Consider the following 22,638-nt stretch of genomic DNA (forward strand, 5'->3'; position numbering starts at 1 on the left):
TGGGGGTTCTTGACTTGCCTACTTCTGGGGGTAACAGCCTATGGCGTGCTTAGTGTAGGGTGACTGAAGTTTGGGGACAAGAGGGGTAGTTTGGAGATCTGAGCTTCAGTGCCACAGAGTCCTCCTAACTTTGGGGGTGTCTGAGGTTGGGAGGCTAGATGCTGAGTTCGTGGGGTAACTTAGAGGGGTCTCTAACTCTTATGAGTGGGGGTGAAAGCTCAGATGTGTATTGTAAGGGCAGGTGATGCTGCAATTCCAGGTGCCAAGTTGGGGGGCTTCTAAAGCTGCTTGTTGACTGGGAGTGGTGGCTCATACCTGTTGTCCCAGTTACTTGGGAGGCTGAGGCAGGAGGATCACTTGAGCCTGAGAGGTTGAGGCTACAGTAAGCTGAGATCATGCCACTCCAGCTCCAGCCTGGGCAAGAGAGCAAGACCCTGTCTTAAAAATAAAAAAAAAAAAAGGCCAGGCGCAGTGGCTCACGCCTGTAATCCCTGCACTTTGGGAGGCCGAAGCGGGCAGATCACCAGGTCAGGAGATCGAGACCATCATGGCTAACACGGTGAAACCCCATCTCTACTAAAAATACAAAAAAATAGCCAGGTGTCGCGGTGGCTCACACCTGTGATCCCAGCACTTTGGGAGGCTGAGGCAGGCAGATCATGAGGTCAGGAGATCGAGACCATCCTGGCTAACACAGTGAAACCCTGTCTCTACTAAAAATACAAAAAAATTAGCCAGGTGTGGTGGTGGGCACCTGTAGTCCCAGCTATTCGGGAGGCTGAGGCAGGAGAATGGCGTGAACCCGGAAGGCAGAGCTTGCAGTGAGCCGAGATCATGCCACTGCACTCCAGCCTGGGCTACAGAGCGAGACTCTGTCTCAAAAATAAATATATAAATAAATAAATAGCCAGGCGTGGTGGTGGGCACCTGTAGTCCCAGCTGCTCAGGAGGCTGAGGCAGGACAATAGCGTGAACCCAGGAGGCGGAGATTGCAGTGAGCTGAGATGGTGCCACTGCATTACAGCCTGGGCGACAGGGAGACTCCGTCTCAAAAAAAAAAAAAGGTGGTTGGTCCACATGCATAGGTTAGGGTGACCAATGATTGAGTCTGGACACAAGGTTTAGGGGTGATGCTACGTAGAGACCTACATGACTAGTGTTAAGGTGACTTGCTGGGGCATTTCTGAGGTTCCTTGGTTTAGTGGAAACTGAGTCTGGGGAGCCAGATGTCTAGTTTGGGGGAGCCTTAGGGTTGGTGAGGCCCAGATCCTCATTTTGACTTGAGTCTGAGGATCCAGTTGTCACGTTTGGGGTTGCCCAGTTTAAGGGTGTCTGAATTTCAGTCCCATTTTCTAGTTTGTATGTGTTGAGAATGGGGTCACATGCTGAGTGGGTGATAGCAGCTGGGGCCTATTTTTGTAGATCATGGGTGGTGTATCTTGGGGTCCTGATGAGGTTCAATGAGGAAAGTCTAGTTTAGGTGTGCTAAATGTGGGGCCCCAACGTCTAATTTGGGGGTGACAGTATGGGGGAATAAATGCCTAGTTTGGGGGGACTTGTGGTTACTGATGCTTATTTTGGGGTAACTGAGCTAAGGTCCATTTCCCTTATTCTCTGTCTTGGGCTGGAGGACTTGTTTGGGGGTGAATGGAGCTGGGCCCCAGAATCCTCATTTTGGGGTGTCTGGGGCTAGGCTGGGTTATCACCTTCTGTGTTTGTGAGTCCAGGTAGCCATTCACTCGGCCTGGGGTGATCCAGGCCCATGTCTAGCTCTGATCCCAGGGGTCTTCAGTCCATGTGAGGGCTTCAGAGGGAGGGTAGGGGTTCGAAGTCCTGGTTTGTGGGTATCTAGATGCCTCCTTTAGGGAATCTCAGACTAGGGTCCTGAAGTCCTAGGGATCTAGTCCCAGGGGCTGGGGGAGCCAACCCCAGTGCTACCCCCTAAGGCTAGGCCTCTCCTGGGGGTGTTCGGGGAGGCAGTCCATTTGTGGGTGACCGACTTGGGGGAATAGGTGGTCCTGGTGGGGACTGATCGGGGCTAGGCGTGGTGGGGGTGGGGGCGCTGCTGCGCGGAGCCGGCTGAGCCCCCGGGGCTGGCTGCAGCGGGGGTTCCCGCGGGAAGCGGAGCGCGGCGGGGCAGCCGGCGGCGGGAGGGCGAGCGCCGGAGTGACAGGAGAGGAAGAAAAATGGGCCGAGAAATCAGAGTGGACGCGCGGGGGGCGCGAGTCCGGGAGCCGGCGGCGGCGGCGGCGACGGGCGGGGGCCGTGCTCTCTGCCTCGGGGGACGCCGCCCCCTCGCCTTCCCGAATCCACACCCTTGGAGACCGGGGCCGGCGATCCAACCCCCTCCCCTAATTCCAATCCTGCACCCTCTCCCGGCCACTCCCGCCTTGTTCCAGTCCCCGCCACTCCCATCTTCCAGGTCCCCTCTCGCGTCCCCGACGGCCCCCTCCCGCTTTCTCTTTTCCTTCGGGGACTTCTATTCACGTTCTCCGCGTTCCGAGCCCTCCCTGCCGCATTCTCCTGCCCACTCCGCCTGCGTTCTAGCTGAGCCACCCACGTTCTAAACTGGCTCTGCGACCGAACCCCGTTCCCCTCCATTCCCTGAGCCCCCTCCCCTTTCCTGAATCTGTCCCTGCCTTCCAGTCGCCTTTTCTCAGCAGCCCCCGGGATCCCCCCCACGTCCCCTCCAAAGGTTTTAAGCGGAAATGGGGCGCGCGGCGGCGGGGGAGGGGCGGGGCGGGGGCGGCGGCCAATGGAGCGGGAAGCAGGACAAATGAGGCCCGGCCCGCGCGGCCGACAGGCCCCTCCATCTTCCCATTAGCGCCTAATGGCCCCCCCGCCGCCACCTGATGAAGATTTATCGGCCCCGGAACCCCCGCCCCTCCGCCCCCGGGCTCCCCGCGCCCGCCAGGCCTCGCCCCGCCCCCGCCCGCGCGGACACCTGATGAAGCCGTCACCGCAGGGGAAGGGGGCGCCCGCGATGTCTCTCGGCCGAGACCCGACGAGACAGGCGCGCAGAGACGCCGAGGGGCGGCGAGGAGAAAGTTCCGGGGCCGCGGAGTCAGGGTCCTCGAGACGGAGTGGAGGGGTGGGTCTGACCCGCAGCCGAGGAAGCTCCCAACTGTGAATCCAACCCTAGTGCTGTGTCCAAGAGTCCGGCGCGGGTGGGAGAGGGGGGCGGCTGCCCCGAAGAACCAGGCAGGGTTTTCAGGCATCCGAGGGAGGTTAAAGGTGGGGGCCCGGAAGCCGGGTCCTGCGACAGAAGTGGACTCCCGACCAAGCTGGGACCAGGAGGGGCGGGGACCTGGACTCAGGGGTCTGAGGGAGGAAGCTGTGGGGTGGCCCGGACTCCTGGGTCTGACGGAGGAGGGAGGGGCGGGAGGCCAGGACTCCTGGGTCTGAGGGAGGAGGGGCTGGGGGCCTGGACTCCTGGGTCTGAGGGAGGAGGGGCTGGGGGCCTGGACGGGCCTGGACTCCTGGGTCTGAGGGAGGAGGGGCTGGGGGCCTGGACTTCTGGGTCTGAGGGAGGAGGGGCTGGGGGCCTGGACAACTGGGTCTGAGGGAAGAGACTGCTGGGGCCTGGATTCCTGGGCCTAATGGAGGAGGGGCTGGGAGCCTGGACTAGGTCTTGGGGGAAGAGGAAGCTGGGGTTTTAGACTCCTGGGTCTGAGGGAGGAGGGGCTGGGGCCTGGAATCTGGGGCCTGGGGGAAGGAGGAGGCTGGGAGCCTCCACTCCTGGGCTCTAGGCCGGGAGCTTGGCTCTGGGGGGCTGGGTTGGGAGGCCCCTGATTGATTTCTGTTTACTGGCTGTCCCCGCAGGCGGAAGAGCGAATCGCGCCCCATCCATCAACAGGCTCGCAGCCTCCCTAATAAAAACATTTTACTCCTAAATGATCTCGAACTAATTAACTCAAAGTGTTAATTAAAGTTTGCGCAGACAGCATTGTCATCAGGGAGGGCGGTGGATCCATCTTCCTGAGAAAGAGACAGGGTTTGGGGGGGCTCCCATCCCCCTCACTGCTGAGCCCTGTCCACTGCTCCGCCCTGTGGCCTCCAACCTCCCCTGGGGGCTCTCCACATCTGTCCCCACTCTCAAGCTCTTCTCTGAGCTCTTCACTGGTCTGTCTCTCCCATCTCTCACTGTCAGCCTGTCTCTGAGTTTCTGTGTCTCTGTCTCTTGCCAGAATGCTGCGTCCCCAGGGTTTCCACCTCCGGTTCATGTGGTGCTTTTATGTGTCTATGCATTGGGGTTATGTGTGTGGACCACGTATATGTGTCAGAGTTTGTATGTGGACACACATGTATGTCAGAGGAGATGCATGGTGGCTTGTGTGTGCACATGTGTGTTTGAACCCGGGGTGTATGTGTTAAGAGTTTGCATGGGCACAGGCATGTATGAGCCCAGAGCTGTATATGTGTCTGAACATGTGGTCCATGCAGACAGGCAGGCTGTGGGACCTGACCCGGTGTCCCTCAGATAGTGTTTGAGGACCTCTAGGGGCCCCTTGCTTGGCAGGCCAGGCAGGAGCAGGGGCTGTAGGTGCACTGGGTGGGCAAGGGACCAAGCTCAAGTTCACTGGGCCCCTCTCCCCTTCCCCCCTCTCCTATAGTCCACCGCCGGCAGGGCCAGGGAGCCCAGGCCAGGACAGGCCACCAGGCCATGGGCACTGGTGGGGTGGCTGGCTGGGCAGCCCCAGTGTGAGCTCATATATCAGGGCTGACAGGCTCCAAAGGCCCCGGAATTAAAACCTAAATCGAATATTGATCACCCGCTCCGGCCGTGGCGCCCACGACAGCCCCCCCAGCTCCCTCGTGCTTGCTCCCTGCTCCCTGGTTCTCAGGCGTCACCGCTGTCCTGTCTCTCTGTCTTTCTTGCCTCCTCTCTCCCCAGCTTCTCCACACCCAGGCCTTCCTCTAGTGGCCCCAGCAGGTGCCCCCTCAGGCAGAGACAGAGACAGAGGCTGAGAGAGACACAGGGACATGCAGATGCAGAAAAGAGACCCAGACACAGAAATAGTTCAACACAGACCTGCAGACAGACCCAGAGCAGGCAACACACAGACAGACAGACAGGCACAGCACACAGTCATCCACAGCCACACCCCAAAAGTCACACTGATACACACACACACCACACAAAAATGCTGCCCACAGGATGCACATACAGATAGTGCCAGACAGACAGGCAGGCAGACAGATACCCAGAGGCCCACAGAGTTACCATCACATGCAGGGTCACTGAGACCTGAGTGTAGTGACACAGGGACAATCGCAAAGCAAGTTACACCATGGGCAGAGTGAGACAGAAGATACACAGTCATATATGCAGGCAGACACAGAGACACACTGAGCTCCCGAATGGCAGGGAACACACTCCCTGTCTGCCCATTTGCATTGATCCTGACACAGCGGCCACCTCCCTCTGACTCAGCCCCCAGACACCACCCCCACTCTTGGATCAAGAACCCAGAAAGCCCCGCTGCATGGGGAGGAGGCTCCTAGACCTCATCCCCCAAATCTGAGCAGCCCCTTCCATGTCCCAAAGGTCTGGGCTGGTTCAGGAAGGTAGCTGGAGAGATGGACCCCAGAGAGGGCAAGGATTCCCCAGCCAGAGAGGGACAGGGACAGGGCCAAGGTCATGCTGTCCAGGGAAGGCCCAGGGATCCAGGGTTCTAGTCTCTGAGACCACCTGTAGGATTGAGGCGAGACAGTGGGAATAACTTCCCCAGACCACTAGGGCTGGGGCTCCCCAGAGTGAGCAGGGGTGCTGCCCCACCCCCACCCCCACCCTGAGGCTTCCCGGCTGGGGCGGGCAGCATCGGAGGCGGGCGGTGGCGGCTGCCTGGGAGAAGATGAATCTTTCATGAGTGATTTGCGGCCGCCTCTTCTCGTCCCGTGTTGTTTAATGTTTCAATTTGGGCGAAAGCAAAACATTCAATCAGGCGGATTAAGTGCGTAATGCGTCTCATCGCTCAATCTGTCGCCTCCGCCGGGCAGCCCGCCGGGTGGGGGGGGGGAGGCTGGGAGGGGGTGGCAGGCAGAGACCCCGGCCAGGGGAGCCTGTTCCCCAGCACCTCTCCTAGGCTTTGCCACACGGAGCCCCTCAGCCTGGAATCCCCGCCGGGCTCCGGGCTCCCCCCACATACCGCTCTCTGCTTCATCTCCGGGTGTCCACTTGGCTTGGGGAGCCCTGATTTCTCCGCATCCCTCTGTCTCTCTGTGTGTGACCACCTGTCTCTCTCTCTGTCCACCTCTTTCTTCTGGGTGTGTCTGCTGTTCCCTCCGATGTCTGTCTGTCTCTCCATGAGTGCCTGCCCTTGTCCCTGTCCACCTGTCCTCTTCGCTGCCTGTTCTCTGGGTTTTCTCCCTCCTTTAGACCTAGCCCCCATCCCTCTGTCACTGCCCATCTGTCCATATGGCTCCCGTCCTGTCTCTTCTACTGTCCGTACCCAGGTCTCGCCAGCCCAGCCTCTGTCTGTCCAAGAGTCTCTCTGTCACCCTCACCCTCTGCCTGCTGTCTGCTGCAGACCCCCTGTGTCCTCCAGTCCATCTCCAGTTCTAGCCCTGAACTCACTCCCCGGTCTCTCTCTCTCTTCTCCACCAAGGTCTGAGTCCTCAATCCTGTTGGCCTGACCCCAGCCCACTTCTCTATTCATCTTTGTCCCTGTCTGTGTCTGCCTGTCTGTCCACCCATCTCCTCCTTCTCTCTTCCCTCCTCTCTCTCTCCCTCTCCCCTGTCTCTGCTCCCACTTGGGTCAGTGCCTCTGGCTTCCCTCCTTGAGCTGTCAGTTCCCTGTCCCTGGTCTGGCCTAATCTCCTTGTCCACTAGGGGGCAGCAGGCGCAGGCTTTTCTGGAGGGGAGGCTGGCGATGGCTCAGGGGCTTCCCAGCCAGCCCTGTTACTTACTTGTCTGCTGACCATCCTGTCCATGGGGTGTCCCAGCCCCACCCCCTCCTCCCTCAGACCCAGGAATCCAGGGCCCCAGCCCCTCCTCCCTCAGACCCAGGAGCCCAGGATCTGAGACCATCCTCCCTCAGACCCAGGAGTACAGGTCCTGGGTCATCTTCTCTCTCAGAACCCAGGGGTCCTATCCTCTACCCGCCTCCTCTCTCTTCCTCCCAGGCAGCCTGTGACCTGCTCAGGGATAAATGGAGATTTCAGCTGGGGACTGACAGGCACTAACCAGAAATGTTGTCACCATTGCCTGCTGCTGAGACCCAAGGGGCTGGGAGACCAGGTACCCATAGCATGTGCAGGCACATGGACAGGGACACAAACAGATCGTGTGTGTGTGTGTGTGTGTGTGTGTGTGTGTGTGTCCAGGAAACACAAATGTAATGGGATATGGGATTCAGTCAACATGCAAGGACACACACAGACACCAGCCAGCACGCATGCACACCAGAACTCAGGGACACACACACACACACACACACTCTCACACACACACACACACACACACACACACACACACACACGCGCGCCGAGCTTCTCCCCATTCAGGGCAACTGACTTTGGGGACAGCATAGGTAGGACAGGAGGGTCTCCCCAAACTCTCATCTCCAGATCTGCCCTCAGCCCCAACCCCTCAGCCTCTGCCCTTCTCCTGGCACCCTTGCCCCTTCCTCCCCACTTCCTGGCAGGTTCTCAGCCTCCTGGCCCCTCTCCTACCCTCTGCCCCCCACCCCTGCACTCTGCCTCTCTGGCCTCTCCTCTGCCAGGCTCGCTTTTCTCTATTGCTCATGCTCCCCACACCCTTCAGCCCCTCTCCCCAATTCCCTAAGTTCCTGTTTCTCAGCCTCTCACTTCTGTGTGTCTGTCTGTCTGTCATCAGTTTCTGCTGCCCAGTCCTCCATCTGTCTTTTTCTCTGAATTGTCTTTGTCCATTTCTTTGCTCCTCTGTAGCCAGTTAGTAACATCTGGGGTTTTCTCTCTGAGCCACTCTCAATTTTTCTCTCTGTAGTCCTTTCTTAGGGTGTCTCTGCTCTCTGAGTCTCTCTGAATGTCTCCGTCAGTCCCTGTGTCTCTCTATAACTCTAGGCTTTGCAGTCTCCAAGTTTCTCTCCATGTCTCTGCATCTCTGCATCTCTCTTCTCTCTCCCATCTCTCTCACTGTTTCTCTCTGTCTCCCTGTCTCTGTCTCTCTGTCCATCCATCTCTCTCTCTCCCAGCCCCTCCCTCCCTCCCCCTCTCTCCCTCTCTGTCTCACTCTTCGCCTCTCTTTTCTCTCTCAAGTGTTTTCAATTTTATTCTGAGTGGAATTAACTACCCCTGATGTCAAATTGCCGCCGAAATCGATAATAATATCTTTACAAAAGAGGATATTCTTCTCTCGGAGAACGGCCTCTGAAAAATGGAAAATTTAGTCGAAATTGATTCATTACTTGACACTTTATAGAACGGCTGCGTATTGATCGCACCTGTCATGTCCCATCTCCCCTAATCGAAGCTGAAGGCCGGCTCCGATGCCTGCTATTTTTCATAATTCCACCGCAGCCGACAGCTCCACAAACACCACCGCTCGCTCAGCCTCCGCCTCCCTGGGCCGGCCGCCACTGCGCGCCCTCGGCCTGGCCCTGGCCCCGCCGGCCGCACTGCACGGCCGTCCCTCCGTCCATCTGCTCACCAATTCTGCAGACGCCCTGTGTCCGTCCTCCCCTCCTTCCTGGCCACTCTCCCCTTCTGTCTGTCTGTCCCTCCTGCCCCAGCCCCAAGCCCTAAGTCTGTCTGTCTGTCCTTTTCTTGGACCAGCCCCCACATCTGTCCCCAGTCTTCCAACACCCTCGCCCATCCTTTCCCTCACCCTTGTCTGTCTGTCTGAATTCCCGCCCCCAGGCACACGCCCTGGCTGGCTGCCTCCCCCTGCTCTCCTGGCTCCCATCTGTCCTGTGTCTGTCCATCTGCCCTCCTTGCACCTTGTTCGTCCCAGGCCTTCATCCTTCTACCTTCCAGGCCCCTCTCAGTCCATCTTCTCCCACCCGGGATAGGGGGTGGGGTGAGGGAGGAGTGGTCATGCTGTTTGTTTGCACCCCTCCCCCAGCTGACTGGACTCCCCCATTCCCTCTGCTCTCCCCGACATCCACATCCACAGCAGCGTGGCTTGGCCCAGCTCCAGCCCCAGCTCCCCCGGGACTCCCCGTCTTTCTCCCTAGCCCCTCTCTGCCTGGTTTCTCCTCACCTCCCTCCCTCCTCTCTTTAACGTCCTCTCCCTGCCTCCCTCCTCCCCCTCCCTCCCTCCCTCCCTGCCTCCTCCCCAGGCCCTGTGGGCTAGGCTTTGCCCTCAGCAGGGACCCAGAGATGAATCAGGCACAGGCCCTGCCCACAGGGAGCCTCAAGCCCCGAGGGATCGGGGACGGTGGGCAGTCACACTGAGCCAGAGGACACAGTGGTAGGGTGGGCCCTGCTCTGGGAGGACGCAGAGCCGTGTAGGCAGGGCGCTTGTCTGCAAAAGCTCCTAGTCTAATACGGAGGCAGGGGGGAGGGCAGGGCGGCCTGGTGGTTAAGAACACAGACCCCTCAGCCAGGCTACTTGGCTCCAGGTCCCCTTCAATACTAACTAGCTGTGTGACAGTCGGCAAGTGATCCTGTGCCTCAGTTTCCCCATCAGTAAAGTGGGGGTGACGCTTATAACAGCATCTACCTTTTAGAGTTGTGCCATGAGACTTGCTTGAATTAATCTGTGTATAGAGTTTAGGCCAGTGCCGGGCACCAGGCAAATCCCATTAAATGGTCCTTGTCATGACTATTGACATGCTGGGATTTGGGCCCCATTCAACCTCCCCCACCCACACCACCCCTACCTCCCCTTTTGCTCTTGTGGTTCCAGGAGGGCTGCAATGGTGGGGAGGGAGTTAAGGAGATGGAATCTTGGGGTGGGGGGCTCCTGGTTTCACCCTCTGTCACCTTTAGTGCTTTCAGCTGCACCAGGAGGCATCTTTGTTAAAAGCAATCTCGAGAGAGCCGACAGCCCTCACGGAGGGGTCCTCTTGCTCTTGGGGGTTTCAAGAGTCTAGCGGATATTATAGACCCCAGAGGTATGCTCTCTCCTTCATGGGTAATAAATTCAGTCCACTGGGTGTTAGAGGCTGGTGAGGGTATTCTCCTGCTCCCTCTCTCTCTGTCTCCCCCTCTCCTAGGGGGCATTAAACACCCTGAGGGCGTCCTCTCTCAGTAGGGTATTAACTACAGTCTTCTGCTGCTGCAGCCTCCCTGGGGATGTTAAGTACAGCTTAATGATCCCCCTCCTGTGAGATGTTTCCTTCAGCCAAGTAGGCAGCGTTGGCAACACTGCTAACGAGGGAACGTGTGCCCCTGCCGGCCGTGGGGGTGCTGTGCAGTGAGGGGTCTCTTTCACTGAGCACCTACTATGTGCTTTACACAGCACTGCACGCTCTGGTCTCCTTCTCACGAATCCTCTCGAACCCTAGGACTCAGAGAGGGAGCATAAATTACCCCAAAATGCACAGCCCCCAAAGTTGTTCCAGAAATCAAGACGGTGTCTTCTGGGGGTGGGGGGTGCTGAGGGTGTTCTAAACAGTCAGACGGGTGCTGTTCCCATTCCTACCAGTGTGTGGGATGCACAGGGCAATGGATCCTGGCCCCAAGAGCATCAAAGCTCTCCTTGGGGGGATCCTCCCCACCCTCTGATTGGGCATTGCAAGCCCCTCAAAGGTGTTAACATTACAGTCCGGGTGTTTCTGACACCTGGGGATGTTTTCCTGTCTCCCAGAGGGGCGTGGTTTAGAGATAAAGTCTTAAAGCCCCATTGACTGATGGTCTTTACTATCTTAAGGGTGTCCCTCACATTCCAAAGATGTTCTATTTTCCAGTAGGGTGTCGTGTATGGTGTGATAAACTGTATCTCTCCAGAGGATGTCCTACCTTACTGAAGGGTGTTATCTACAGTCAATTGAGCTCTTTCGGCTTAGAAGGTGTTCTGTCCCTCTTCACAGGGGTTTAATGGTCATGAAATGCATTCCAGTTGGTGTACTTGAAGCCTTGATGGTGTCCCAGCTCTCTTGAAGGGTGTAGCCAAGGAGTCGTATCTACCCAGAGGGTGTCACCTTTCTCCCAAAGGGTGTCCTATGTGGGAGGAGTCCTGCCCTACAGAGGGTGTTCCGGAACCTCCTCCTTGGCTTTCAGAGCCAGGCACTGGGCAGGTAGAGGGGGAATGCTCTCTGTAGTGTGCTGGCTGTTACAGATACACTCAGAGATAGACACAGATACACATACACAGACCTGCCATCTATACACGCTGCACACACGTGCGTACCGTAATACAGGAAGTGGGAACACACGACCCGTACATGGAGACATTCAGGCACACGCACAGAAACATATGCACACTGTAAGGCCGGGCGCGGTGGCTCACGCTTGTAATCCCAGCACTTTGGGAGGCCGAGGCGGGCGGATCACGAGGTCAGGAGATCGAGACCACGGTGAAACCCCGTCTCTACTAAAAATACAAAAAATTAGCCGGGCGTGGTGGTGGGCGCCTGTAGTCCCAGCTACTCGGAGAGGCTGAGGCAGGAGAATGGCGTGAACCTGGGAGGCGGAGCTTGCAGTGAGCCGAGATTGCACCACTGCACTCCAGCCTGGGGGACAGAGCGAGACTCCGTCTCAAAACAAAAAAAAAAAACACATATGCACACTGTAGCTGGTGACCTGTGTTCAAGTAGGCTGTGGACAGTCCCGGGGCTGTTATGGACACCCAGAGGACCATGGCTCTGGGGGAAAGGGTCGTAAATGGAGCCCAGTGAAGCCTGTTGGCACCTTGAAAGAATGTTCCCTTTCAGACAAGTGAAGGTACAGGCAAGTGAAGGAATTCTTGTTTTCTGGCAAAATTATTAATATTTTTAATGAGATTATTCGGAAGCAGCAAGCTCACAGCAAATGCGTGTTTACTTGGTACTTGGTGTGGTACCAGCTGTGCTCCACGTGCCCTGCGGTTTAACCCTCCCAACCACTCTAGGAGGGAGGTCATTATTGTCCCATTTTGCAGATGAGCAAACTTGAGGCTCCGGATGTTTAGCGACTTGCCTGAGTGAGTGGTGAGCGGGAGTGAGGCTGAACCCTGTTAGGCAGGGCTGAAGTTCTCCTCTAGCCTCTCAGCACCTCGGTCTCAGCACCTGGGCGCTGGTGGGGTTGGTGAGATCCCACAGAGCTGTCCTGGCCCCCGTATATCCACCTGGGGACTGCTGTCTTGCTGTGAGGCCTATTTTCCCCTCTGGGAGTAGGAGCCTCCAGGGGCTGCCCAGGTGAGAGCTGCCTTTCCCCAGAGAAGGTGGTGTGGGGCTTGGCGGGGTGGAGCCTGACCTGGGAATGGGAGATAAATGTCGGGGGGTTGGGGAGTGGAAGCAGGAGAGAGGGCAGGGTGAGGGGCAAGGGGCGAGGGGCAAGGGGCAAGGGAGGGGATAGGAGGGTAGACAGTGAGGGTGAGGGCCAGGTTGGGCCAGGAGGTCCGGCCGGGAGCTGAACTGTGGGTCTGACCTGCCCTGAGGCTGGTCGATATTGACTTGTTATTTCAATGGGAGCAGATCCGGCTGGGCGGGGCCCTTCCCTGTCACTGCAGGTGTGCGTGTGTGTGCCTGTGACCTTGTGGGCGTGTGAAGGGGAGTGTCAGTGTGCCAGCCCTGGGTTCTGCCTATGTGTCAGTGAGGGCTTGTGTGTCCAGGCTGTGTGTTGGGAGTGGAGTGTGGCTGTGTGTCACTGTGCATCTGGGTGTCTTTGTGTCCAGTTTGTGGGTCAGTGGATCAGGGAGTGGCTGTGGGTTGGGGAAGGTGTGGTGTGCAGGCTGTGTTTGTGCATATGTTTCTCTATGTGTGCCTAAATGGCTCCGTGTGCGGGTTGTGTTTCCACTTCCTGTATTACCCTACGCATGTGTGTGCTGCGTATACAGATGGCAGGTCTGTGTATGTGTGTCTCTGTCTCTCTGTAGGGTTGTGTGTCCCTGAGTGTGTGTTTGCACTGTCTTATTGTATCCATATGTCCCTCTGTCCGTGTGTCTCCTATCCAGGCTGCGTGTGTGCGGGTCCGTGTTCCAGTCCCGGTCCAGGTTTGCGTGTCCAGCAGGGGTCCTGGCCGCACCGTCGCTACCTCCACCTCGCGCCTGTCCGTTTGTCCGCGCGTCCTCCTGGGGAGGAGCGCGGCGGAGGGGAAGGGAAGGGGAGAGGAGGGGGGTCTCTCCACCTCTCCACCCACCCCCGCCCCACCCCCACTCCCTCAGTCCCGGGATCGAACCTTATTTAGAGTCGCGATTCGACATCTGTTTTCAAATTTGATCAGCTCTGAACTTTATTTTCCGAGTTTGAGGAAAATTATATTCCATCGATCGCGCCCCCGCCCCCTCCCCCGCGCCGCCGCCGCCGCCTCCATATATCTGCGAGTCGAGCCCGGCCGGGCGGCCGCGAGGGCGGGAGGCGCGCGGCGCGCAGAGGAGTGGAGGGAGGAGGAGGAGAACGAGGAGGAGGAGGAGCAGGAGGAAGAGGAGGAAGAGGAGAAGGCGCAGGAGGCAGGGCCGCTCCGCGCCCCCAGCCGGCCAGGCTGTCCGGGCGCGCGCCAGCCCGCGCTCGCTGCGCTGAGCTCCCGCCCGGGGCTCCGTCCTCAGCTCTCCGCGTCTCTGCTCTCTTTGCGCCTCTATCTCGCTGTCTCCCTCCCTCTCTGCATCTCCCCGTCTCTGCTCGTCTCCCCGTCTCTGTCTCCCTGGCTGTCTCTCCGTCTCTGAGTCTCTCCTGTCCCGGCGTCTCAGAGACTCCCTCTCCTCGTCCTCTGGGTCTCTGCCTTCCTGGGGCTCCGGGCATCTCCCCCCACCCCGCCCCTCGCCCCGGTGCCCCCTCCCCAGGACGCCGCGGGGGCCATGGCTGCGGGATCCGAACTTTAAACACTTCTCCCCGGACCAGAGCGGATGCGCAAAGCCCAGAAAGTGAGTGAGCGCCGCGGGCCGGCGCAGGGGCGGGGAGGGGGCGGGGATTCCCGCCCGAGGAGGGGGCGGGCGCGGGGGTGGTCCCGGGAGGCCTGAGAAGCTGGGCCTCCGAGCCCGTGGAGGGGTAGGCGGATGGGGTCATCCGCCCCGGCTGTAGGGGGCAGGTGGGGCAGCGCCCAACTCTGGGAAGGTGGGAGGTGGGTAGCGCTAGAGGTGCGGCCTCGGGACAGGGGTGCGAGATTTGGGCGCGGGGAGGGAGAGCGAGTGAGAGCCACGGAGATGGGGTCTGCAAGAGACTGGACTGAAAAATCTGGGAACGGGGATTGGTGGCCGACCTGAAGGTGGATTTGGATGTTTGGGGCTGAGGAGTCTGGATATTTGGGGCTAGATTCTGAGTGGGGTTTAGAGGTCAGGGCTGAGGGCTTGAATATTTGGGACCTAGGGGCTCAAAGCCAAGAGACTGGAAACTTGGGGCGGAAGATCTAGATATCTGAGGTTGGGAGCTGACTGGGGCTGGGAGTCAGGACTAGGGGTGTGGATATCTGGGACTGGGGGTCAGCATAGGAGTTTGAACTTGAGGGGGCCAGAAGTCTGGATTTGGAGTTGGAGTTCAAAGCTAAGGGTCTGCTAATTTGGATCTGGATATCTGGGGTCTTATATTTGGTATGAGGGGTCACAGGGTCTGTGGGAAGGACATTTGGGCCAATTCTGGGGTCTGCACACTTCGGGGCAGGGAGTACAGGCCTGGCCCTGACCTTCGTGGGGCCGGGGCTCTCTGGGACACCCTTTCTATCTATCATTCCACCACTGTCGCAGGGCCCTGCTGGGCTACTTCTGTTATCTCTCCCCTGGCTGGGTCTCTCCTCACTGTCTCTCTGTCTCTGTCTCACAGCATCTCTGTGTCCACCTCTAACTCTCCCAGGATCTGTCTCTCTATCTCTGTCTCTCACAGCATCTCTCTCTTCCTTTTTGGGTCCAACTCTGAGACTCTCTCTAAATCTCTGTGCTGATCTTTCCCTGTGTCTCTTCCTCTCTCAACATCTCTGTCTTTCTATCTCTCTCTGCCTCTCTCTGTCTCTTACTGTCTCTCCGTCTCTGTCTCTCCCAGCATCTCTGTCTCTGTCTCCCCCTCGCTGGTTTCCGCTCAGATTAAGCCGGGGACCTAATTCCAGGCCCAGGATCGAATTTTCTGGCAACAAAGGGAAATAGCGAATCGATCGGTCGCTCCGGAGATTAAGAGACAAGCGGCGCGCGGATCTATCACGGCTAAACGGCCCCCCCGCCCGCTCCCTCCGCCCGGCCGGCCCGCCGAGGCCCAGACGCGCTCCGCATCGCCAAGCAGCCTCAGGAGCCCTGGCTGCCCGGCAGGCCGGCAGCCTGAGCCTTGCCCAGCCCAGAGCTAACTCTGTGCCCCGCCCAGGGCCAGAGCCATGGGAGGGACCCGAGAGCCAGAACTTGCTCCCCAGGGAGGGGAGGACAGGGGAGCGAGAGAAATCCAGGCGGCAGACCATCTGGCAGAGTCACACTGTACCCACCTGTGGCCTCAGGTAACTAACCTTTCACTCACACCTATCAATGCACCTGTCACATCCATGTTCCCCCTTCAACTCCCCAAATCTGGACTTCCAGGTAACATCTATCTCCTCATACCTGCCTGCACACAACACCTGTCCTCCATACCTGTTCCCTTCATCTGCCCTGGAGGTAACACCTATTTCCTCTCACCTGCACCTTCAGGTAACACTCGTCCCCCTCACACCTGCCCTTAAGATGTCTGATCTCTCAGGGAGCATATGTCCCCTCTTACCTGCCCCGCCAGGTAACACCTGTTCTCTAAAATCTGCCCCTTCCACTGGAATCCCTGCATTTTATCTCATTTCATGCCACACTGGCCCCTTCCTACCTGTCCATGAGCCATCCCACCTGTCCCCTAAAGCTCCAAACTCACCTGTTCCTCACACATTCATATTTCTTCACCTCTTCCTCCTCTCAAGCAGTACCACACGTGCACACACTCACACACGCATTCCTTCCTTTGCACACAAGCACTCACACGTGCAACCTGCTAACCTGTCCCCTCAGGTAAGGCCTGCCCCCGCCAGTCCCCAGCCTCCTGGCCCTCACCCATCCGCCTCTGTGATAGTGTTGCACCTCCTTAACCACCCCAACACCTGCCCCTCCAGAAGAGCTGGCCACACACAGGTCACCTAAGAGCACACCTGCCGCTCACACCCCTCTCTACCTGTACCTGACTTCCAAGGTACACTGACTTCCAAGGATTCTCCCGTACCTGTCTTTCCTACTTGTCATTTTGGGTTACTCATCACAGACAACAGAAGCACCTTCCCCACCTGTGTCCTAACCCCAAGCACCACCTGATCACCAACCCACACACTGGTACCCTCCTCATGGCCTTCCCTGCCATCATGCCTTCCTCCAAGCCCTTGTCCCCTCAGAGTTTCCCTGTCCCACCTGTACACTTGCTCACCTGTGTCTCACTCCTTCTTGCACTGTCTTTGCCTCTCCTGGTCTCTCACTGTCTCTCACTTTACACAACATTACTTTACACACACACGTTTGGGGCAGGAGTCTGTCCTTGGCCACAGGTATCTGTGTCACCTGTATACCTGTTTTCCAACACCTGTCCCTCAGGTACTCTCTATCCACCTCTCTTCTTTCCCATATACCTAATTTCCCATGTTTCTCTCTCTCTTTTGCTGCACAAGGTCACACCAGTAACCCCCTACACCTGCCGTTCCTCACCTGTTTATCCCGGGGAATCCTCTGCCCTGGTAACACATTCAATCATTTCCTCAGCAAACAAGTACCGAGGCTTCAACACCCCCTACGCATACCCCCACTTAATCTCTCTTTGCTTCACATCTCTTCAGCTGCATCTAGGGGACACCTTCTCCTGGAAACAGCCCTGTCCCACAGACATGCACCTGGTTCCCCACACTCCAGCCACCTCTCTCCTTTTCCTCCCCACAAACATCCATGTGATCGGAGTCCCTTTGCACCTTTTGCAAGCGTTGTGAACCCACTGCACACCTCTGCCTCATTCTCTGCTATGTTCACTTTCCCTACCTGTCCCTGCAGCCTGTCACCCCCACACCTTTAGGAAGAAACCTTCAGATCTCTCACACCTGTCTCCAACCTGCTTCTCTCCAGAAACACTGGTCCCCTTTCCTAGCACGTGTCTCTGACCAGCTGTCTCCTCGAGGAGCGCCTTCCTCCGCATGCATAACACCTGTAGCATGTGTTAGACACGTGTCACCTGTTCCCAGCCACCCCCACACCTGCTCCCCGCACTGCACGGCATCTTAAATCCGAGGTTCTCTGACTTCAATGTGCATCAGAAACACCTGGTCCAGGTATCGCTCTCTGAGTAGCAGGTGCTTGTAATGTGTGCCCCACCTGTTCCACCACATAACACCTGCCCTCCCCATATATACTGATGGCGACGATGAGAATGAGGGTGAGGGTGATGGTGACGGCAGCTCCCAATTACTAAGGCCACCATCCATCTCTGTGACAGACACTAAGTTCTTCACACCCATTGTCTCATTTGTCCTCACAGGACCCTCATGAGGCAGGCACTTGCCTCTTGTCCCCATTTTACAGAGAAGGAAACTGAGTCCAGAGAGTTTCTTTGAGGTCCCAGAAACAGGTAGATGTTAGAGATTTGAGTCAAATCAAGGCTGTCTGACTTCAGAGACTGCCCTCCTAGCCATTCAGGTGTCCTTGCCTCCCCCATCTGCCCCTCAGGTGACCTCCTCCCTCCACAGACACACCTATCCACCTAGGGACTTTGGTGACACTTGCTTCTCCATTACCTCCCAACCCCACCTCCCCTACACTCCAGGCTCACTTTCGCACCCTCCATTGACTCCTGGGGCTAAGGCTGTCATTCCACATGCTCACCCCCACCTCCCCCACAAGCTGTTTGGGGCCAGCACAGCCCCCTCCCAGGGCACCCCCGCCTCCCCAGACACCCCCCCAGCACAGCCCCCTCCCAGCACACCCCCGCCTCCCCAGGCACACCCCTGCCTCCCACACCACCCCTCCCTGCATGCTGGCCTTTCCTTTCTTCCCACCCTCACTTTCACTTCCTTTCTCCATTTCCACCTTTGCCACCACCTGCCCCTATCTCCTTGTCTTTGTCCATGTCTGCCTGTCTGATTCTGAGTCTCTCTGTCTCTCTTGGTTTCTGGCCTCTCCACTCCTCTGTCCCGCCCCGTCTTTTTGTCTCTGTCTGTCTGTCTCCCAGTCTCTCTTTGTTCTCTGTATTTCTCTGGTTGTCTTTGTGTCTGTTTCTCTCCATACAGGGTCTTTACAGCTCTCTGACTCTCTCTCAGTTTCTCCATATCCTGGACTCTGTATGTCTCCTTGTCTCATCTCTTTCCTCCTTTTCTGTCTCTGGCCCTTGCTCTGTCCTCTGACAGTACAAATATTGGGGGCCTGGAGTCATACTGACCTGCATTCAAGTCCAGGCTCACCTCACCCGTGTGGGACTTTGGCCAAGTTACTTTTCCTGTCAGAACCTCAGTTTCCACATCTGTGAAATGGGCATCCATCATGGCAGTTCCTACCTCACAGGTGGTGGTGAGGATGGGGTGCTGAGGGAAGCAAAAGGCCTGGGTCAGAGGGGGCGCTGAACTTCCCTCTGTGGGTTCCCCCAGCCCCCTCCCGCCTCTTCCCTAGGCTGCCCCTCACATTCCCTTCACCTGGCTGTCAGTGGGAGTGGGTGTGTGCAGGGTGGAGAATGGAGGGAGAGATGGGCAGAGGCATCCCCGCCAGCCAGCCCAGGCCTGGGCATGGGACCCGGTGTGGGGCTGGGGACAGGGATCGATCCGCCTCGGCGGCAGTGCGCGGGCCAGGATTGCATCTTGTCACAATAATTTATTGCTCTCATCCCGTCTGATCGATGGCGCTGAATTAGCACCGCGCCTGATGCCCCTGGAGCCCTGAGTCCCCCCCCCAGCCCGGCTGGACCCCGGCCCTTGTGGGATCCCTGGTGGCCCGGCACCCAGCTCCAGCCTCAGCCTGCCCAGGCCCCGCCCCTCGCCCTAGCCCTCAGGCCTGCCCCACTGCCTCCAGTCCCTCGTCCCTCGGAGTCTCTCTCCAGTTCCCAGTTCTCTGCCCGTCATGTTTGCCCTCCTGGGTCTTTGACCCCATTTCTGTGTTCCTCCTTTTCTCTGACCCTGGATCACCCACTTCTCCCCATTTTTGTCCTCAGTTCCTTGTCATCTGATTCCCTGTCCCTGTCTGCTCCCACTTCTCAGTCCCATCCATCTGCCCCTCTAGCTCTCGGCTCCATCCCTATTTCCCCAGCCCTCTGACCCTGTCTCTTTGCCCTCCCCATTTCTGTCCCTTGATCTCCTGCTTTCTGTCCCTTTGATCTGCTATCTCTGTCTCTCTGATTCCCTGCTGAGCACAATTTAATCTGGATTCCACCTCAACGTCATTTCCTCAGTACGCTCTTGGTGCCAAGCCCCGGGGCTCTGTCGGGATGCCTGAGCCCTGGCTCTTGGTGGTTGCCGTCTAGAAGGACTCTGGGTCTCTGGGCTCCCTGAGTAGCTGGTTCTGGTGTACACCACACCCCGCTTCAGCTCTCTGCCCCCACCCCTCCAGCATCACCAAATAACAGTCATTTCCCTACTGTCTGTCACTCTGATAGAGGGGTGGGGCCCGGTGTGGAGTGAGGCTGGGGGTGGAGGTAGAATGAAGGCAAAGGTGGGGAAGGGGCGGGAGTTGGGGATGAGGACCAGGAGGAGAGGTAGAGGATGGAGCTGGGGTCTGGGTGGGGTGGGGCCTGGTGGAGGTGAGAAGGAGGAGGGGTAGGGTGGGCTTTGAAGTTGGGGGTGGGTCAGACTCCCAGGGGACACCAACCTCCTAGGACCGAAGAAGGGCGAGGTGGGGCGGAGGACGAGGAATCCACACCTTAGATCTGCCTGCCACCGGGCCCACACCTGAGCCTTCCGCTCCCACCTCAGGGCCGGGCTTGCCTGCATCCCTCTCCTGCCTCTGCCCTAATCCCTCAATTTTCCGCATCTCTGCCCCCTCCTCTCCTTCCTCCCAACCCAGGGTCTCCGGTGCGGCCCTCGCTCTCCCGTGACCTACAGCTTTCTAATCTACTTTGTCTCAGCCTCTCTGGTTCACTCCTTCTACCGTGTTTCCCCACCTCGGATCTCCCCCCGCCTGTCTCTCTATCTCTGTCTCTGTCTTCTCTCTGCGTGTGCATGTGGCTACCAGTCCGCTTCCTGTTTCTGTGGGACCCATCCTTGTCCTCTGTGTCTCTTTCTGCCTCTGTGCCTTCCCCCGTGGGGTTCCCGCCTATCCCCCTCCATCTCCCTCAGTGTCTCACTCCTGCTTCCTCTCAGTTCTCCAGTTCTCCACCCCCTCGGTCTCTCTTCCTCCCTGCATGTCTCCCCTTGTCTGTGCCCCCGACCTCAGCCTCCAGCTCCTCCATCTCTTTGGGTCTCTGAGGGGAGGCGGGGTCCACGAGTGAGGTTGGGGAGCAGCCAGATCGCCCTCCGCCTCGAGGTGGCGCCTCCGCCCTCCCTCTCCCCTCCCCCAGAGCTGTTTGGTAGGCGGGGTGCGTGGCACTGCGGCTCCCACCTCCCGGGGGACGCTCCCTCGCCACCCCTCAACTGACACCATTCGGAGCGCTGTCCGCAGCCCCAGGGACATCGTGCAGAAACTGAGACTCAGGGAGAGAGACAGAGATGCAGAGACACACAGGACCCGAGGCAGAGACAGAGACAGAGTGGGAGAGACAGAGGGAGGGGAATGTGGGTCTCCACCCCTGCCCTCACCCGCAGGCCTCTCTGTCTCTGGCCTGGAGCCTCCCCACCTCTCAGGCGAGGGTAGCAGACACACCTTCCCCAGCCTGGGAAGCCAGTGCCCTGTCTGTCTGCCATTCTGTCCCTGTGTGTGTCCTGCACAGTGCAGTCGAGGCAGAAGACCGTGTGTGTGTGTGCGCACGTGCACATGACTGTGTGACTTGTGTCACAGTGTCTGTGAATGTGACCTGTTAGACATGCGTGTTCCTGGGCACAGGTGACTAAGTATGGGTGCTGAGTGGAGCCACACATGTCCTGTCTGTGAGCGCGTCACGTCTGTGAGTGCCTAACATCTGGGTGTGTCCTGTCTGTGAGTGCATCATGTCTGTGTGTCATGTCTGTGAGCGTGTCATGTCTGTGTGTCACATCTAAGCGCGTCACATCCAGGTGTGTGTCTGTGAGTGTTTCTGGGTGTCCACATTGTGTGTGATCACATCTGGGCATGTCCTGTGAGTGCATCATGTCTGTGAGCATGTCATGTCTGTGAGTGCATCACGTCTGGCTGGACGTGTCATGTCTGTGAGTGCGTCATGTCTGGGCGTGTCATGTCTGTGAGTGTGTCACGTCTGGGCGTGTCATGTCTGTGAGTGCGTCACATCTGGGCGTGTCGTGTCTGTGAGCGTGTCATGTCTGTGCATCACATCTGTGAGCGCGTCACGTCTGAGTGCGTCACATCCAGGTGTGTCATGTCTGTGAGCACATGTCTGTGAGTGCGTCATGTCTGTGAGCGTGTCATGTCTGTGAGTGTGTCATGTCTGTGAGCGTGTCATGTCTGTGTGACGTGTGTGGTGCTCAGCTGCGTCTGGTGCGACCGTCCAAAGCTCTGGAGTTGTGCCGTGTCTGGTGTTTTCACACGGTGTGGCTGTGTAGGGTGGGCCTCAGGGACCTGGGGCAGCTCTTATCTCCGAGGGCAAGATGAGGAGGCTCAGTCCCAGAGAAACAGGGTAGAAGGACCGAGTGAGTGCGACCCTGAGAGGACCCAGGCAGCTGGGCTGGTCAGTGTGGGTGTGAGGGACACAGCTGAGAAAGAGCCCCCAAAATCTTGTGTGTCACAGACCAGCTGCGTATTTGTGTGGCACTGTGTTGGTGTTCAGGGGTTGCTGTTGTGTCTCTGAGCTTGTGGGCTTGTGTCTGAGTCTGGGTTCAGATGTGGACGTGTGTGTGTGTGTGTGTGTGTGCGTGTGCACGCACGTGCATGGTAATTTGTAGGAGCTGATTGTACCAGTTTGAGTGTTGGTTCATAACAATTGAGTGAGGGATACTGTGTGTCCAGCCCTAAAGAGCACTGATGACTGTTTGTGTATGTTTGATTGTGTATGTTTGTGTGGTTGCATGTTTATGTGTGGCTGTTGGATGGCGCATGTGTGTGCAACTTGTGTGAACTTGTGCCAAAGTCTGTGTGTGAAGCTGTGTTTCTGGTGTCACCCTGTGTGCTTCTGTGTGTTTTCTGTGGGTCTGTGTGTTAAGAGTGACTGTGATTTTGTGTGTGTCCATGTGGAGATTACAAGGTGTGGTACTGAGAGAAGTAGTAAGCTGCGAGTGGTGTGTAAGTGTGGTGTGTGGTATGTGGGTGATGTGTGTGGTATGTGTGTTGTGTGTGGCATGTGGTGTGTAATGTGTGTGGGTGTGTGTATGAAGTGTTGTGTATGTGGTGTGATGTATAGTGTCTGTGGTATGGTGTGTATGTGATGTGTGTGGTGTGTATGCGGTGTGTGTGTATGGTGTGTGTGTGGTGTGTGGTGTGCATGTGGTGTGTATGGTTAGTGTATGTGGTGTGTATGATGTGTCTGTTGTGTGTGTGTGTAATGGGTAGTGTGTGGTGTGTGTGGTGGATATGCAGTGTGTGGTGTGTCTGATGGGTAGTGTAGC

At 57.7% G+C, this 22,638-nt stretch overlaps 2 protein-coding genes and 1 long non-coding RNA gene across 3 annotated transcripts in view; 1 reads left to right on the plus strand and 2 right to left on the minus strand.

The window, feature by feature from the left end:
- LOC116480610 (carcinoembryonic antigen-related cell adhesion molecule 1-like) overlaps positions 1-22,638 on the minus strand; it is a 1,172,951-nt gene that overhangs the window by 1,039,107 nt on the left and 111,206 nt on the right.
- Positions 1-22,638, minus strand: part of ARHGEF1 (Rho guanine nucleotide exchange factor 1) — a 96,617-nt gene that overhangs the window by 47,586 nt on the left and 26,393 nt on the right. The gene's annotated exons all lie outside the window — the stretch shown is intronic.
- On the plus strand, positions 1,896-3,871 carry LOC131380983 (uncharacterized). Its single transcript, XR_009209348.1, has 3 exons — positions 1,896-2,695; positions 2,804-3,091; positions 3,823-3,871. It is a non-coding gene; the product is annotated as an uncharacterized LOC131380983 (long non-coding RNA).

Source organism: Hylobates moloch, unplaced genomic scaffold (assembly GCF_009828535.3).
Source record: "Hylobates moloch isolate HMO894 unplaced genomic scaffold, HMol_V3 SCAFFOLD_13, whole genome shotgun sequence".
NCBI classification, from domain to species: domain Eukaryota; kingdom Metazoa; phylum Chordata; class Mammalia; order Primates; family Hylobatidae; genus Hylobates; species Hylobates moloch.